Consider the following 19110-nt stretch of genomic DNA (forward strand, 5'->3'; position numbering starts at 1 on the left):
CTAGAATCCCCCAGTGAGGGGCTGGGGTGTGGCTCAGTGGTAGAGCCTCTGCCTAGAATCCCCCAGTGAGGGGCTGGGGTGTGGCTCAGTGGTAGAACCCCTGCCTAGAATCCCCCAGTGAGGGACTGGGGTGTGGCTCAGTGGTAGAGCCCCTGCCTAGAATCCCACAGTGAGGGGCTGGACTATGACCTGTAGTAGAACACCTGACAATCCCACCCACAGAATCACAAGGAAAGGTAGGGAAGTATATAGTTCCTTTGCATGTTTGATCCCAAGGGTAATGGTAGCCATGGGTGACAGACAAGAGGACGTGTTATTCCAAATGCTATCAGCCAACCAGGATGAGATTCGAAATGCAGGTCCGCAGCCTGGGCTGGATTTACCCCAGTGATCAAGAACCTCCTTGGATCTTTAGGTAATTTCAGTGAATTGAACAAACAAATCTGTGTTGTGCTAGGCCATAAAGTCAAGAAAATGACTGGTGTGACTGAAGGATCTCACGGAGGGAGCGCAAATGTGCTCTAGGGTGTTTGAATCTGACTCTTTTTCAGTGAAGGAAAAGGGCCGGGGAGTGGGGGGCTGTTTGCTAAGGAACAGCAAGGTCTCTAAGAGCCATCCACCACGAAGCAGCAATGTCAATAACTTAGCTCAGGGATCTGCAGTTTGGATGGAGCCAACACCCAAGCCAGTGAGGGCAGCTACCATGAGTTTCAGTTTCCCAGCGGCCGCCATCAGCTGGCAGTAGCTGTGGTTGCCGGTAGGGGGCGCAGCGCGTGTCGGGGCTGGAACCTTGATTCCTCCTACCAGGGCTTCTCCTCAAGTGGGTGTTCTAACTTGTGCCTGAGTTTTTGAATGAGTTTTCTGGAGACAGGCAGGGCCACATAGTCAGAAAGGAAAGGAGGAGGAGGAAGGAGAGGAGGTGACGCAGCACAGAGTTATCTCCCCTTCCTCCAGCCATGCCTCTCCCTGCCCCTACTTCCCTCTCTGTTTCTTCTTTCTCCCCAGCCCCTTCCTCCTATCTGTACTTTGAAACTAGGTCTTGCTGCATACCCCAGCGGGCCTCAAACTCTCCATCCCCATGCCTCAGCCTCCTGAGAGCACACCGCCTGGGCCCTAGTTCCTTTCAGCCCAGTTTGGAGAATCTTCCATGCTCTTGTGCGCGACCCTTAGTTCTCTCGTTTATATTACTATTTTGTTGCTGCGATTTGCTAATCTGCCCTCCTACAGGTAGATGTTATAGGTGGAGCCATTCAGGTATTCATGCAGAAATCCCGCCTATGGGCGCGTCTTCATTCCTCCCATGTAAATCCATACAGTTGCTCTGGACTTGAAATCAGTTGGTACAGGGCTGCTTAGCATACAGGAAGCCCTGGGTTCCGCCAGCAAACCAAGGTGTGGCTGTGCACGCCTGTTATCCCAGCACCAAGGAGATGGAGGCAGGCGGATCAAAGTCATCCTAAACTACATAGCAAATTCAAAGCTGAGCTGAACTACGTGAGATCCTGCCCCCAAATTTTTTAAATGGGTACCTAAAAGGATGGAGAGGTAACGGTTCACAGCCCAAGTCTGATGACCCGCGTTCGATCTCTAGAGCCCATGGAAGGGTGGAAGGAGAGAACCGACTCCACATAGTTCTCCTCTGACCTCCACACGCATGTCTTGAACATGTACCCCCAAACACATGCATTCAATTATAAGAAATGCATTTGTTTAATTCACGGGCTCTTGAGTCTTAGATCTCCAGGAATCTTCTTAGTCCCAGGGATCCAGCCGTTCAATTACACAAAGAGCCCTGTTGTTTCACACCTGCCCCACCTTGGTTTGTGTAGACTATTTCAGTTGCCACACAGCTGACACACTGGAGTCTTAAACCTTCACCATGCTATCAAGGGTGTGTGCATGTGTGCGCCTGTGCGCACACTTGCAAGTGCGTTTGTGTGTGTGCGTGCGTGTATGTGTGTATGTGTGTGCATATGCGTGTGGAACATGTATTCCAGAGCGTGCAGTGGAGGTCCGAGGACAACCTTGTGTATTGGTCCTTGTATTCCACCTTGTTTGAGGTGGGGTCTCTTGTTTACTGTTGCATATGCCAGTCTTCTGGCCTGAGAGCTTCCAGAGATTCACTGTCTCCACCTTCCATCTCACTGGAGGGACGCTGTGCTTACAGATGTGCGCTATCTTAGGCTCTGGGTTTGAACCCAGGTCTTCATTCTTACACAGCAAGCATTTTCCCCACTGAGCTATCCCACCAGCCCCCCCCTTCTCTGGAATTTTAATTTGCATAACCTAATGACAAATGGCACAGAGTATTTTCTTCGGAATTTATGGACCATTTGTGTCTCTTCCTTTCTGAAATGCCTGTTTAAACCTTTGCACACGTTTTATTGGGTTATTTGTTCTTAATGCTTTTAAGCAAACAATATTTTGTCAGCTATATGACTTGAAACTATTTTCTCCAAGCATATGGCTTAACTGTTCTTACTGTTAGTAACATTTCTGGTATACAATTGCTTATTTTGATGAATTTCTTCCCCAACTTGTGGCTCAGTGCTTTCTGGAAGGTTCTGAGGTAATCCTTGCCAACCCTGTGATTATAGAGGTTGGTTTGTGCCAGGTGTGATGGCACACACACTGTAATTCCAACATTCAGGATGCCAGGCAGGAGGACAGAGAGATGGAAACCTGCCTGGGCCGCACAGTGAGGTCACATCTCAAAAACACAATTAAAGTCTTACATTTTCTTCCTGGAAATTTGTAGCTTTGAGTTTGACTTCCAAGTCTGCAGTCTGGGGCCGCTGAGGAGACGTCTCTGTCAATCAGGCACTTGAAGTGAGGGGATCCTCACGAATTGGCATCCCTGTAAAGCTAAGCCTGGCAGCCTGTGTCTGGAATCTCAGATCTGTAAAAACGGAGGCAGGAAGCTCCTCATTGGCCAACTAGCCTAGCCAATCAACAAGCTCCGGGCTCAGTGCCAGACCCTGACTCCATTGCGCGCTGTTGGATCCCTTTCCCCTAACTGGACTGACTACCTAGCAGTGCCTCAGAGGGAGAGAAAGCACTTAGGCCTATGGAGACTGGATGTCCCAGGGTGGATTGGTACCCAAGGGGGGGCTTCCTGTTCTCTGAGGAGAAGGGGGAGGGTTAATGGGAGAAGGAATTTGTAAGAGTGTGACTGGGAAGCCGGGCGGTGGTGGCGCACGCCTTTAATCCCAGCACTTGGGAGGCAGAGGCAGGTGGATTTCTGAGTTCGAGAGTTCGAGGCTAGCCTGGTCTACAGAGTGAGTTCCAGGACAGCCAGGGCTACACAGAGAAACCCTGTCTCGAAAAATCAAAAAAAAAGAAAAAAAAGAAAAAAAAAAGAGTGTGACTGGGAGAAGAGGAGAGATGGGAGGCCCCATCCAGATGTAAAATAAATAAATTAAGTAATTCATTTTTAAAAATAAAATAATTCGGCTAGGGAGGTGGTTTAGGAGATTAAACGCGCATACTGCTCTTGCAGAAGACCCAAGTTCAATGCCCAGTGCCCACACCTCCAACTTCAGGGAATCCAACACTGTTTTCCAACTCCTGCTCTCAAGTGCACAAACCCACACATAGACATCATTTAAAAACTAAAAATCTTTTAAAATTCAGAACAGAGGGTGGAGAGATCCCTCAGCAATGTGGTTGAGAGCACTTGTTGCAGAGAACCCAGGTTCAGCTTCCGGCCTCTACATGGTGACTCACAGCCATCCATAACCCAGTTCCAGTGGCTCCAACACCCCTCCTCTGACCTGAGCGGACGGCAGATATATACCTGGTCTACGTACATTCATGCAGGTGCAACATTCATACACATAAACTAAAGTAAAATAAAATAAACCTTAAAAGTTAATACAGAAAGTAGTGAAAGATTGACAAAGACACCCAAATGTTAAAATCAGCCTACACACACACACACGCACACGCACTCAGGCACGCACGCACACAGCACACACGTGCACATGCACACACGCGCGCACACACACACGCACGCGCGCACACACACGTGTGCGCACACACACGCGTGCGCACACACACGCACGCACTCAGGCACGCACGCACACACACATGCACGCACACATGCACTCACACACTCACACACGCGCGCGCGCGCACACACGCACACATGCACGCACACACACACGCGCGCGCACACACACGCACACATGCATGCACACACGCACACACACACGCACTCATACACGCACGCGCGCACACGCACACTCACGCACGCACACACACGCATACACACACACGTGCGGACACACGAGCACATGCACATATAATAAGCTATACACTTCTGCACCAAAACCAAAAGCTTTCAATCTGTCTTATGCTACATTGTATCCACTAAGAGGGAGGAACCGAGGTTTGCTTTACCCTGCGGATATCTGCCTGCTGCAATTCAGGTTTGAAGGACCTCTCTCACCACCAAATTATCTTGGTGCCCTTGTCAAACTTAATCGAATCTATAAATGTACATCGACTTTCAGACTCTGGCAATGGCTTCTCCATCTGCTTTACCCACTTACTATTTAGCTTGACCCCCAAGCCCCACTCACTGTGTCTTGATTTGTGTGACATCACTGTCACGGCAGCCCTTGAAACCTGGTCCTAGAAGTACCCCTGGCTGTTCAGTCTTGCTTGTCATTCCTTCTTTTGTGTGGTGTGTATGGCACAAGCATGTGAGTGCACAGGTTTACACCAATATGCAGGCAAGCAGAGTCCAGAGTAGGATATCAAGTACCTACCTCTATCACCCTCTGCCTTACTGGCTTGAGACACATTCTCACTGAGCTAGAAGCCGGGACAGCTTCACCTGCTGGTGGGCAGGCTCCAGACACCTGCCTCCACTCACCCACACTGCTGTGCTTACAGCCCAGTGCAGCCATTCCAGCTTTTCACATGGGTCCTGCAGATTCCACGCCAGTCCTCATGCGTGCTGAGACATCTTCCCAGCCCTCTACCATCTCAATCTGCATTTAAGAATTCTTTTGTTAACATTCAACCAAAAAATCCAGCCAAGATGTGACTAGAATTTTCTGTGACTCCAGATCCTGGGAACATGTTATCTTAACAAGTTCAACAATCATACGGTCCATGGACATAGTATATCCTTCCATTTGATTTAACCTTTTTTTCCATTTGATTTCAACCTTTCTTAGCATTTCCTTGCATTTTCAATGTGGACATTGTTTATACATTTAAATTATAAGCATTTTATGGTTTTATATGTCAGGTTTTGTTGAGTTTTATATATTGATCTTCTGTCCTATAACCTTGCTAACGTGGTGAATATTTGTTACTGGTTATTATTAATTCTCATTGATTCTAGGAGATTTTTCTGTAGCTCCTTTTAGATGTTTAAGGTAATTGCATTGTCTGCAAAACATGACAACTATATTTCTTTCCAAATTCCACCCTCTTATTTCTCTTTCTTGCCTTTTCAGATTGACTAAGAACTCTAGTATTTTGAATAAAATGGACTAGTGTGAGCATCCTGGCTTTCCTCCCAGGATGGGTTTGAGTTCACTATGTATCCCAGCCTGGACTCAAACTCACAATCCCCCTGCTTCAGCTACACAAATTCTGTGGTTTAGGGATGCACCAACTTGCCCAGCATAGAGAAGTGATTAGTTTTTTCATCTCAAAATATGGTAGTAGCTATCATTGGTTAAAGGGCAATCCTAGCAACACTGAGTTATCAAGAGTTTTTAATATGAGTGATACCATGTGGCTTTACCTGAGGACACTTGAAAAAATGTCTATTCACCCCATAGGGCACCAATTACAGACCAAAGAAATTATCCCTCTTAGGTCTAAAGTTCATTGGGATTATTTTCAGGAGTATGGATAAGAGGTTACTTACAGAACATGGTTAACTCAAAGGCAGCTTCAAAAAAATACCTCAGCACAGCTGAAAACTCAGGAAAGCTGCATCCCTGGAGCTCCCTGCACGCCCTACAGGTCACTCCTTTGGAGAATGTCCTGTCCACCATCAACTGTTACTGTTACTATAACCGTGGGATGTTATATATAATATAACTTGTGAGTCCTGTAAGTTTCAGGAACTTCTTGAAACTTGTGTGTTTACTTCCTGAGTCTCATGATTCTCTCCCCTCCCTTCACGAGAGTACTTTTTAATTTAAAGTAAATATCTACAAAACAAATGGACATTGAATTTTACTGAATGATTTTTTTTTTCTTTTCCATCTATTGATGGCAAGTATAAATCCCCAGAACCTACATAAAGTTGGATTCAGTAGTGTGTACATCTGTAATCTCAGTGCTCCTAAGACAAATGGGAGGCAGAGACAGGAAAATCCCAGGAAGCCCAAGGGCCAGCTATCCAGGTAGTCAAGCAACAACAAGAGACTGGTACCAGCTAATTAGCATATATATCCCTATAGCCATAGACTGTTGCAACCAGAGGTTGCCTTCTACTTTCCATACATTGCACTTGCATAATACATACATACATACATACATACATACACATCACACAGAAACACACACACATTAGAGGTGTTGAAAACTGAAAAATAAAGAAGATACATTCTTCAGGAACCCTACAGTCCTGATTGTGACTATCAGTTAGGTCTGGGTGATCCATAATATTGTTCTAATCTTTCATGATCTTACTTTTTACCTTCCAGTCCTAACATTTAGCAAAAGAGGACTATTGAAATAGATAAATACTGAACAAAAAAATCCACAAAACTTTGTGTAGACAGTTCATCAGACTACTGGGAAAATAACACAGTCAGTCAGGTATTTGTTTTATAAGCACAAGGACTCAAGTTCAATCCTCAGTGCTCATATGAAAGGAAAACATGAGCATGATGTCCTCCCTTAGGAGATGAAGAACGGCACCCACGTACATGAGTACACACACACACACCACTCTACCAATTATGAAGATGAGAATAAGGAAACGAGGGAGAGATGGGGGTTAAAGAAGGAGGCAGACAGGCAGACAGGCAGTAGGCAGAAGGCAGTAGGCAGTAGGCAAACTCATCTCTTCAGCTTTCCTGCTGCCTGAGTTCTGTATCTCTGACTGGAACACATATTTTAGATTCTTTTCCCTTCTTGTAAACTGTGTATCTGTGAAGTGCCCTTCTTACAGATGGCAACATCTCCTTGTCTGTTTCTAATATGACCGCTTTTGTGTGTGCACAATGTTTCCCTCTGTTTAGTGTCTCCTCTCCGGGTCTTGGATAATTTAAAGGTGGGGGTAGTACATGTACGAGCATTTTGACTGCATGTTTGTCTGTGCGCCATATTCATGCAGTACCTGTGGAGGCCAGAAGAGGGCACTGGATCCCCTTGAACTGTAGTTGTAAGTCACCATATGGGTTCTGGGAACTGAACTCAGGTCCTGGGCAGGAGCAGCCAGTGCTCTTAACTGAGCCATGTCTCCAGCCGCTTTCTCTGGGTCTTTATATTGAGTGTGTGTGACGGGGTGGGGCAATCAGCAGCCACTGCAATCCTTTTCATCCACTCTTGTCATCTATGTGTTTTCCATCTGACACCTTTCCTCCTCGCTCCATTTTCCCTACATTCTTTGCGCATGTGCATGTGCGTGTGCGTGTAAGTGTGTGTGTGTGTGTGTGTGTGTGTGTGTGTGTGCACATGCAGGTGCACATGTGTGTTGAGGCCGGAGGTTGACATCAGGTGTCTTCTATCATTCTCTACCTTATTTTTGGAGACAGAATCTCACTGAACCCAAACTTAGATAGTCAGCTGGACTGGCTGGCCAGTGAACCTCAGGGATCCTCTTGCCCCCCACTCCGCCACAACCCCAGGCACTGGGATTAAAGGTACAGACGCACCTGGTTTACTTAAACATGAGTTCTAAAGCTCTGAACTCAGGTCCTCGTGCTTGAGAAACAATCGTTTTTACTAGGTGACTTCCTTGGATCTCTCTTGCTTTCTGTGGTGCACCGGGGCTGGTCTGATGTTCTGTCTGCTTCTCTCCACTGACTTGTTACCCTGGCTCCCTGTTTTATCTCCTTGTGCTCACTGCTCTTTCGTGGCGTTTAAAGTGGGTCTTTAAGTCACCCTAGACTATTTTGCAATAATGTTATATGACTTCACATATACCGTAGAATTTTACAACCACCTCCATAACATTAACCCTCTGTTGTCCTTTGTGCTATTGTCTTCTGCCTGATTTCTACCTCTATTATACACTGCACAGAACATTGTCATTTTGGCTTCAGGAAGTCACATTAAAAGGAAATTAAGAATGACTGTAGACTGTTTCATTGACTCTATACCTTCCATATCTAAGACTCTTCAGTCCTTCATGCACATCCAAGTTTCATCCCGTATCATGAGAAATATCCCTCAACACGTGTGGTGGCACATGCCTATTACCCCAACACTTGAGAAGCTGAGGCAGGAGGATAGAAAGCTGGAGGCCTCCATGTGTTACTGTGATAGTTTTTATTGTCAACTTGACAAATCTAGAATCACCTTGGAGACAAACTTTTGCACGTACGTGTGAGGAATGGCATCACTGGGCTCACTGAGGTAGGAAGACCCACCATGAAGTACGCAGTGCCATTCCTTGGGCTGTCATCTCAGACTGAATAAAAAGGAGAAGGCGGCATTAAACCATGTGAGCAAAATAAATGCTTCCTTCCCTAAGTTCCTTTAAGCATTTTGTCACAAGTAAGCTAAAATCAAAGTGGGTTTTGGCTAATTTACTTCTCAGGTGAAAGACCCCTTCCCCAGGACTTTCTGCTAAGTAAGGAGTCACAGAAAGTGTCTCCACAGAGTGTCTGTGTAAAAGGGCTTGAGAGAGGGCTGCTGCCACACTCTGGCTTAAGCAGAGGTTAAAATCCTTTTTCTAAAAGATTTACCGTTTAATATATATTGATGTCTTTCCTACACCCTACATACTGTATACCACATGCATGCCTAATGCCAACAGAGGCCAGAAGGGTCCCCTAGAATTAGAGTTACAGATGGTTGTGAGCCAACACATGGGTGCTGAGAACCAAACCTGGATCTTCTAGAATAACGATCCAGTCTCTTAACCTCAGAGCCACCTGTCAGACCCCAGAGGCTAGAGTCTGACACTATGTTGTTACAATTGGATTCAGTGTATCCAGGCAAGCTTGAGATGTTGTAAGCCTAACAAGTTGTGGGTGATGCTGAAGTTGATACTGATGTCGATATTGGTGCTGACGATGGAACTGGTGGTGATGATGTTGACGATGTTGCTAATAGTGATACTGAAGACGGTGGAGATGTTGGTGATGATGATGATGAAGATTCTGCTGATGCTGAAGATGGCATGGATGCTGGAGGTCATGCTGGTGCTGAGGCTCCAGCCCACTTGGTTTCACAAGGGGTCTGAGTCTGTGAGACAGGGTTTGCATAAGACCAGAAAGTGAAGACAAACAGGAATGATTTTCAAAAGCTCATCTTTCTTCCAAACATTTGTTGTTTTCAGCCATTTGCACCTGTTGAACAACCATGCCTGAGGGATGGTTGCTAAGAATACTTACTCAGGCTACAGTACCCTAGACATGTCAATACTTACCCAGCAAAATTCCTACAGAGCCCCGAGGAGTCACAACATGGGTTCTTTCTTGTTCAGGATCCAAAACCCAAATGCAGGAAGCTTGTGTGTGTGTGTGTGTGTGTGTGTGTGTGTGTGTGTGTGTGTGTGTTTTAAACCCCTCAAAAAACTCTGTTACTTCCCACCATAATGTAATATGTAATATGTGCTCTGGCTGAAGACAGACTCTACAGTGCTGTGCTGCAGTCTCTCCTATCCACCCACAGAACCAGTGTCCAGTGTTCATAGTGGGTAGTTCTGTGTGCCTTCTCCCATGTACATAGCACACAGGATCAAGTGTCCAGACAGAACCTCTGCATAGGTTAAATGGCCGCATGCCATCTCAGCAGGCAGGGATTTCAAATACGGTCGTGCAGAAGCCCCTACATATGAACACACTCCTGGAGACTAGGGTTACGTCAGCACTGACCTTGTAAACTCCCCAGCATGTCTGAGAAATCCACACTTGAGTGTTCATTTCAGCTTCTTAGATAATGTGTGGGATAATCGGGTTAGTTTGTTGGATGTTTCTTCTTCGAGCAAGGTCTTGCTGCATAGCCCAGGCTATCCTGGTACTCACAATCTTCCTGTTTCTGTCTCTCAAGCACTGGGATTGCAGGAATATACTGCCACATCTGGCCCACTTACTCTTCATTTGTTGAGAAGTTAGAAAATTCTTCATTTTGGAATTTTTTTATTTATGTATTTTTGGTTGGTTGGTTGGTTTTAGGTGCCAGGAACAAAACTCATTGCCTTACACATGCTAAGCAGTACTCTACCACTGAGCCACGCCCCAGCCCCTCACTGGGGGATTCTAGGCAGGGGCTCTACCTCCGAGCCAGCCCCAGCCCCTCACTGGGGGATTCTAGGCAGGGGCTCTACCACTGAGCCACACCCCAGCCCCTCACTGGGGGATTCTAGACAGGGGCTCTACCACTGAGCCACACCCCAGCCCCTCACTGGGGGATTCTAGGCAGGGCTCTACCACTGAGCCACACCCCAGCTCCTCACTGGGGGATTCTAGGAAGGTGTTATGCAACTTATCCATGGCCCCAGCCTCTCATAGGGTTCTAGGCAGAAGCTCTGCTGCTGAGCCACACCCCCATACCCCTGCACTTTGGATTTAACAAAGAACTCACACAGAAGGATGATGATAATGAAATTCCAGACTTGGACTTTGGAAATGCATTTAAATCCTGCTTGCTGTGGAGGTTGTCTTCCTTGTTTTGTGGGAAGGCCAGAAGTAGACATAGCTGGAGGAACAAGGTAAGCTTTGAGGTACAGGGAGAGCCTGCAGAGTCCTGCTGACCTTTTGGGCCATGAACAGAAGAAACTAAAAAATTTCCATGAGAAAGATAAGCTGACACCCCCAACACACACACACACACTCACACACACACACATACACACTCACACACATACACACTCACACACATACACAAATGCACACTCACACACATACACACACTCACACACATGTACACACACTCACACACATACACACTCACACACATACACACACTCACACACACACACTCACACACACACACTCACACACACACACACACATACACACACAGAGCCTCATAGCCTCGTCAATGGCGGAGCATAATGGACCAGCCATTTGCTCCTTGGCTCCCATCTTGTATCTCATGGTGGAGCCAAGGTTTCTGCCATCCGCTGGGGGTATTTTAAGCTTCTTGGCAGCCACACCACATTGTGCCTGCTCTCCCCAATGCCACTGGACAGTGCTTCTTTAGAAGGGTTGTGAAGAGAAGATGCAAGCCAGGCTATGCCTATGGGTAGATGGGGCCTGCCAGCCAGAAACACAGAACTAATAGAGCTTAGAGAGATGGGGAAATGCCAGTTCTCGAAGGAACTGCTTTGCACTAGGAGTCCCGCTACACTCACCCAGCATGCTGCAGAACCTGAGAAGCCAGCGGCTGACCCACTTCAAATCCAGAGTTCTGAGAGCAAGGTCTGCAGTCTGATGCAGGAGAAGAGGAAGGCTCAGCACGAGAGAGAGAGAGAGAGAGAGAGAGAGAGAGAGAGAGAGAGAGAGAGAGAGAGAGATCCTGAATGAGTTACTTTGTCCTTGCAGGGACAATATACCTGGTAAAGGCAACTTAAGGGAGGAAGGGCTCTTGTGGCTCACACCTCAGGGATACAGTCCATCACAGCGGGGAAGGCAGGGCAGCAGAGTGTGAAGCAGCAGGTCACTCTGCAACTGCGGTCAGGAAGCAGAGAGAGATGACTGCTGGTGTTCAGCTCCGCTTCAGGACCTCAGTCCTTGGGATGGTGCTACAAACATCCGGGGTGGGTCCCCTTCCTCAGTTTATCAATTTGTGCTTCTAAATGCCAGGAGACTGACCACCGAGTTTAACTATCATGTCTGGCCTGCTTTTACCTTACCCTGAATAGATCCATGGTGCCCACCAACGCTGATGACAGCGGGCTTTCTTCACTCAGTCCATATCAAATGCTCATACCTTTTAAGACACACCCAGATAGCCCTACCCCAACTGTCTGGACAGCCCTCCGCTCAAACAAACTGACACATAAAATTAACCACCACACAGACGATATGGCTACTGTGTGTAGAAACAGCCAGGGATTCACACTGGAAGCACAGTGAGGACCATTCCTCATCCTGGCCCCAAACTCCCCCTCTTCTACCTACAGCTGACTGCAGCATTCGGCCATGGGAAAACCCAGCCGGGACAGGTGGACAGAGGAGGGAAGAGTTAACAGGATGTCGGGCTCAGCTTTATGTGACTCTGTGTCTCCACTCTAGCTTCCATGGCGACTTCATTAGCAGCAAGCTGCTAATTAAATTTCATATTTATGATCAGAAAATAAAATCACTGGGCCTTTCTGAAATAGGATTTTATGAGTTTAGGCTCATGCAGCTGAGTCAGCAGGGGAGGGCCTGCCGCTGTTCTGACTCACAGTTTCAAAGCGAAAATAAATAACGTAAACAGGGCCAGGGTGTATCTGAGTCCCCTGAACTGGTTTATGATGGGCTTAAACAAGACAGACCCCCCCCACCCACTCTGACAGTGGAGCTCGTGCCTGAAGGCTTAAGTCTTGTGATGCTTGGGGCTTGAGGTTTGAACCTTCAATCCCTAATTGAAATAAGGGGGCTGTGCTTCTGGGTCCCCAAGCTTCTTCGGGAATGCTACTCTGTGTAGCTGGCTCTTTCCTGCTGTATGGAGGCATTCTTGCTGTCAGGCTCAGACTCGTACCCTGTGGTGTGAGCATGCAATCATGCTCCTACGCCACCTTCTTTTGTGTGGGGCCCAGCGGCTGCCATCTTCCTTGAGAGGCTTTCCAGGTGTCCTTCCCCTGTGGTCTCTCAGAGGTTTTCTACTCTGCTGCTGCCAATGAGAGAGGAGAAAACGACAGGGGTTGATTCTCTTACAGAGTGGAATTAGAGGTCCAAAATCAAGGTGTCGGTGGCCCTGGGGGACAAATTCTGCTGCCTCTTCCAGCTCTGTTGGTTCTTTGTTATGGGGTCTCCCTGTATATCTCAGGCTGGCCACAAACTCATGATTCCCCTGCCTCAGCCTCCCAAGTGCTGGCTAAGTAGCTCGTTCCCCTTCTAGCTTGTTATTTTTTGGTATATGTGTGTGATATATGTGCACTTATGTGTATATTTTGTAGAGTGTGAACATGTATGCACATATGTATGCATGTGTGTATGTATGCATGCATGTGTGTACAGAAGCCAGAGGATGCCAGGTGTCCTGCTCTATCACTGTCCCCCTTATTCTGATTTGTGTCACTGAACCTGGAGCTGAGCTGGTAGGCAGCAAGCCCCTGTAATCCTCCTGTTTCCACTCCTCACACTCCTGGGGTCACAAGCACAAACAACCATGCCTAGTCTTATGTGGGTTCTGGGGATCCAGGCTGAGGTCCTAAAATGGTCTTCCACAGTGTGTCATATCCCTGCTCCTACTTTCAGCTTGTGGTGGCTCCTGATCCAGTCGCTGCCCCTGTCTTCACTTCCCTTCTCTTGAGCTGTGTCATTTCCTCTTCTAGCAAAATCACTAGTCACTGGATGCAGGTCCGGTGTGGCCTCATCATAATCATGTCTGCAAAGCATCCATTGCTAAATAAGGTCATACTCTATGTAGACATGAACTAAGGAAGAATCATCATTCAGTGTCTATATTTGTTACTTTTCACTATCACCAAAATTCTTGAACAGAAGAAACATAGCAGGGATAGTTTATTTAGGTTTACAGTTTGATGGGATTTGGTGCATCGGGTTGAGGAAGACAGGATGAAGAAGACCCATTAACAGGGATGAAGACACTGATCTTTGCAGACAGTCAGGAGTGGACAGGAAAGGGGGTGAGGCTTTAAAACCTCAAAGCCCATCCTCAGTGGCTCACCTTCTCCAGCAAAGCTCTGCTTCCTAAAGGCTCCACAATAGCGCCACCACCTGGAGATAAAGTGAAAAAACATACAAGCCTATGGGGGACATTTCACATTCACTTCACAGCCCCCAAACGAGAGGTCCGTGTGGTGGGAAAGGTTGAGAGCAAGTGGGAAGTGAGGTGTAGGGTTGATATTTAGAAAACAGCACCTAGTCCGGCTTGTTTCTGGGCAGCCACCATGTTACTGCTGCTTCTCAGCTCTGACTGGGACTCTGGCTAGCTAGATGCGCACGCAGGCCCTGGCACCTACAAGATACCAGCGTGGGGGATGGCTCTGCCAATCCCCCACGCTGCATCCACAAAGCTCGGCTGAACCCCAATGTCTGCCATCCTCGCAGTACTCGGTAGAAATGAGACTCTTAAAGCTTAATGATTATCTAAAGGATTTATATATTTAGAAATGCTCAATCAACAAAATGCCCACACAACCTTTTGATAGAAGTTGCTACCCAGGACAGCTTTCGACCCATCCGTGGTTCTCCATGGTCCATAGCCTCCTTCTTCTCCTCCCCTTTCTCTATTTTTCTCCCAGCTCCACCTCCTGTTCTACTGACTAATCACCAAGCTCCACTGTGAATACAATGTAGCAGAATAAGTATCCTGCTACAGTGAGGCCCTACACATCAAGAACCCAGTGTTACCAGGGAAGGCCCAAGTTTCCAGAGCCTGACAAACCAAGTAACAAGGATGCTCTGAGGCTAGCCAACATCCCTCCTGTGACTGACATGCCCACTACACTGTATGTCTCCACAAGAAATGACAACACCTGTTCTCTTGAAGACTCGTGTCAGAGTTTTCCAGTCAAACAGTAACCCCAAATACCCGCTGACAGATCAATCAATGAATAATTGCGGTGCCCACATCAGCAAGCCACTGCTCGGTGACAGAGAGGAACAACCTACTGAAGCATAGTAGACCCAGTAAGTGCCAGGACATGGTGGGGATCATATTGGGGGGGTGTAAGGTGCTTTGGGCTCTGTGTTCACTAACAGCAAAGTCAGGAGAAGAGAGAAGAGTGCTGTGTGTACTGATAGATAGATAGATAGATGCCATTTTTTCTGGAATGTTCCAAGCCTCCATTCCCTTCTAGGTGGAATTCTTGGTCTCCTGGTTAAAGATCTGGCATGGCAGCAGGAACCAGTGCATAGGGCAGTGCCATCAAGGATGCTAGGGAAGAGAGGCTCCTGTCCTGCTCCTTGCACCCTTCTGCCACCCATGGCTCCTGCACCCCAGGCCTCTGTGCTCTGGCCCTGCAGCCTGTTCCTTACCCAGGAACAAATCATTCACAGACTCCACTTAGGCAATCATTTTAAGCAGCTGGTGGTTAGAGGTTTTTACTGTGTTTTCCTCCCTTTTTTATTATTTCTTTGCCATATGTGTTATGTAGTATATATGTGTGTGCATGTTTGTTTACACATGCACACTGGTGTGTGTGTACATGTGGGTTTAGAGAGCCCAGGTTAGTGTCAAGTGTCTCCCCAGATCATTTCTACTTTGTGTTCTTTTTCTCTGTGTGTATGATGTGTGTGTCTGTGTGACTGTTATGTGTGTGTATGATGTGTGTGTGTGTGTGTGTCTGTGATGTGTGTGTATGTCGTGTGTCTGTGATGTGTGTGTATGATGTGTATGTGTGTGTGTGTGTGATTGTATGTATATGGTGTATCTGTCTGTGATGTGTTTATGTCTGTATGTCTGTGATGTGTGTGTATGTGTGTGTGTGTGTGTGTGATTGTATGTGTATGGTGTATCTGTCTGTGATGTGTGTATGTCTGTGTGTCTGTGATGTGTGTATATGATGCGTGTGTCTGTGATTGTATGTGTATGATGTACCTGTCTATGTGTGTGTGTAATGTGTGTATGATACGTAGTATAAGGTATGTGTGGACACGTGTGCCACAGTCCTCCTGTGGAGGTCAGAGGACCACTCAGTGTTCTCTCACTCCATCTTTATGTTGGTGCTGGTGATCAAACTCAGGTCCTCGGGCTTGTGCGCCCAGCATCTTCCCTTGCTGAGCCATCTCTCCAGCCCTCTGCTGAATGTGGAGGCCACTGATTAGCTGGGCTGTTTAGCCGGTGAAACATAGAGGATTGCCCCACCCCCAACCACAGCGCTAGGATCATAAGCACCTGCCAAAGCCTAGCTTAGTTTTTGCTTTTTCTGTTGCGGAGACAGAGTCTCATACCATAGCCCAGGCTAGCCTCAAGCTTGCCATCCTTGCCTTAGCTTCTTAGCGGCTAGGATGACGGTGTGTACCACCACATCCGTCTTCAGGTTCTGCTCAGAATAAAACAAAAAGAGAAGTGTGCAGCCCACCACAGCCTCCCTCTGCACCTGCTAAAAATAGTTGTAGCCTCCTCAGAGTGCAGCACCCATGTGGGCTTCCGGGGGAGGCTGTGGCAGCCTGCCAGTGTCAGCACTTTCCGGGTGCCTTGCTCTCCGCAGCAGAGAACAGGGAATTTGAGAAACTCATGGACAGATGCCCCTGCCAGGCCCAGGATACAGCTGGAGTACAAACTCGTGAGTATATCCCCCACAATGCCTCTGTGGCACACATAAGCAGAGCCACTAGAGCTGTCTGTGTTCCGGGTCTACTAGTGCTAATAATCTCTATGCCTGGTCCCTTTGCTCTTGTCTGTGTGGGTGTGCTTGGGGCCTTTGAGCATGTCTCTTCACAGTTTTTACCCTCAATGCTTGGGATGCAACCCAGGTCCTTGTACATGCCAGGAAAGCTTTCTACCACTGAGCTACACACATCCCCCAGCCCTGAGGTTTTTGTGATTGGGACTCTGTGTGACCCAAAATGACCAGAGATCCTCCTGCCTCTTCCTGCCTCAGAATTCAGATGACAGGCATGTACCACCATGTGTGACCCCTTACTTTGTCACCTTATAAATTAGATGTGTAGTCCCAATGGCAGGGGATCCTACATCACACTGGGCTGGGCTTGTGCGGAGCCCAGAACTGGCCTGTGGAAGGCTCTCTACAAACCCTGATGTTTCGTGGGAACAATATGTTCCTATTTCTCCTGCTGTCACAGGTGGGTGCCTTGTTTCTTCTAACTAAGCACATTGTCACAGTTGAGGAGCTGGGTTGGTGCCCAAAGTGTGTTTTCTGGAAAGCTGGCCTGTTTGCAGCCCTCTCTAGGGAAGGGTAGATGAAATATGTCATGTCTGCTTCCAGAAACATCGCTTAGAAATGTGCCCCCCCCAGGCAATCCTCTCTGCTGGGGAAGGATTCGTTCCCGCTAGACAGCACCTCCAGTCCTGTCGGCTGGTTCCTGTGGGGTTGCTTATGCACATGCACGTGAGGAGAGGACTGGGGTGCTGTCTAGCAAAATGCCCAAGGCTGCCCTGGGACCTGAGAGCCATATCAGACATATGCATGTTGAGCCACTCCCCCCTAGAAGCCCTAAGCAAGGCTGGAGACCTCAAAGATGGTGTCCCCTTAGGAGCCACTGAAGCCCACCAGAATGTTTGAGTCCAGGCTAGAGGTTTGTTGGATGTTTCGGGAAGCATACCCGAAAAAGCTTTGGAAGAGGAAGAGAAGGTGACTAGGAAAGTAAAGCATTTATCTGTTAAGGATGAAGACCCAAGCTCAATCCCAAGACACGCTTTAAAAAGTAAAGTCAGAAAAGATGAGAGACTGAGGCAGGAGGATCCCTGGGAATTCATGGCTAGCTAGTATGCTTCCTTGGTGAAGTCCAGGCCAGTAAGAGACCCTATCTCAAAGGAAGACATCTGAGGTATGACAGTGACACCTGAGGTTGTCCTTCGACTTTCACACACACACACACACACATAAACACACAAATACATACACACATACACAAACACATACATACACACAAACACATACACACACAAATACACACATACATACACACAAACACATATATACACTCAAACACACATATACACACATATACACACATAACACACACAACCTGTGTACATCACACAGAGGAGCACCCACGCATGCTCATGCCATACTTATGCATAAAAGAAAGAGTGAGAGAGAGTTTAAAAGCTTCAAGATCTGTTTCTTCATCAGAGACAAGAGACAGTTTTATAGGATTACATTAACTTGAGTAGGTTGAAAGTTAACCAGAGCTGCAGTGACGGATCACACCTTAAGTCCCAGAACTTGGGAGGCTGAACTAGGAAGATCATGAGTTAGAGACCAATCTCAGTGACTTGTGAACTCTCGGCCAGCCTAGATAGAGAGGAAGACCCTCTCCCAAAAAGAACAGGAAAAAGTTGGAGGCTGGGGAGTGGCTCAGGCAGTTAAAGTAAAGCAAGAGGGTCAGAGTTCATATCTAGAACCCATGTAAAGGCTAGTGGGTATGTCAACCTGCTTAAAATTCCAACTTCAAAAGGTAGACACAGGGAATCCTTGGAGCAAGCTTACTATTGAGACTAGCTGTGTGGATGAGCTCTGGGTTTGATTGAGAGACCCTGCCTCAATGAATAAGGTGGAAGAGAAATTGAAAGTGATTTCCCAGCTTCATACATGAAAAAAGGAAGAGAGTGAGAGCAGGACAGACAGACAGAGCCAACAGGGCTTAGAGGTACCTTTGAAATAAGCATACAGTCACACTGTGGCGCAGACGGTTCAGGGCCACCTCGGTTGTCACACCTCCAGGTAGACCTCATCCTGAAGCTCACTGGAAACCATCAAGTCTGACTCACTGTGTAGACACTGACACTCCAGACAGAGGTGAAAAGACTTAGAGGCAGGAAGAGCACTTCCCGCAGCCCTGAGCCTGGGCAAGCTTCCGAGAGTACTTCTGACAGGTTTCTTGTTTCATTACTTGGGGTTGTATCGTTGGCACACACGTGAAAGGCTACTCACTGTCGTCTGACTTCCTGTCATCCAATGGCATGTCAAGAAATGAGACGTGGTTCCCTAGGCATGGACTCCCGAAGTCACCACCTGCATTCAGAGTCTGCGCACTGTGATCTTAGTAAACTGTAGGAAACACTGAACATCAAAAAGATGTGGTCTTCCGTTTACTGATATTCTCTCTCTCTCTCTCTCTCTCTCTCTCTCTCTCTCTCTCTCTCTCTCTCTCTCTC

General features: G+C 47.3%; 1 protein-coding gene and 1 long non-coding RNA gene across 3 annotated transcripts in view; one reads left to right on the forward strand and one right to left on the reverse strand.

Annotated features, from left to right (window-relative positions):
* The window catches only part of Card11 (caspase recruitment domain family member 11), a 135400-nt gene that overhangs the window by 37618 nt on the left and 78672 nt on the right, over positions 1-19110 (forward strand). The window contains exon 1 of one of the 2 annotated variants that reach the window (XM_028756137.1): positions 16438-16552. The exons of the other annotated variant lie outside the window; for it this stretch is intronic. The gene's annotated coding sequence lies outside the window, so the exon portion shown is untranslated. Of the gene's footprint in view, positions 1-16437; positions 16553-19110 lie in introns of those variants that run through there. 2 annotated transcript variants of the gene reach the window in all.
* Positions 13364-18682, reverse strand: LOC114611430. The gene is made up of 3 exons (XR_003709829.1): positions 18607-18682; positions 13990-14039; positions 13364-13686 (listed from the first exon to the last, which is right to left on the reverse strand). It is a non-coding gene; the product is annotated as an uncharacterized LOC114611430 (long non-coding RNA).

Source organism: Grammomys surdaster, unplaced genomic scaffold (assembly GCF_004785775.1).
Source record: "Grammomys surdaster isolate TR1022 unplaced genomic scaffold, NIH_TR_1.0 126109, whole genome shotgun sequence".
Taxonomy (NCBI): domain Eukaryota; kingdom Metazoa; phylum Chordata; class Mammalia; order Rodentia; family Muridae; genus Grammomys; species Grammomys surdaster.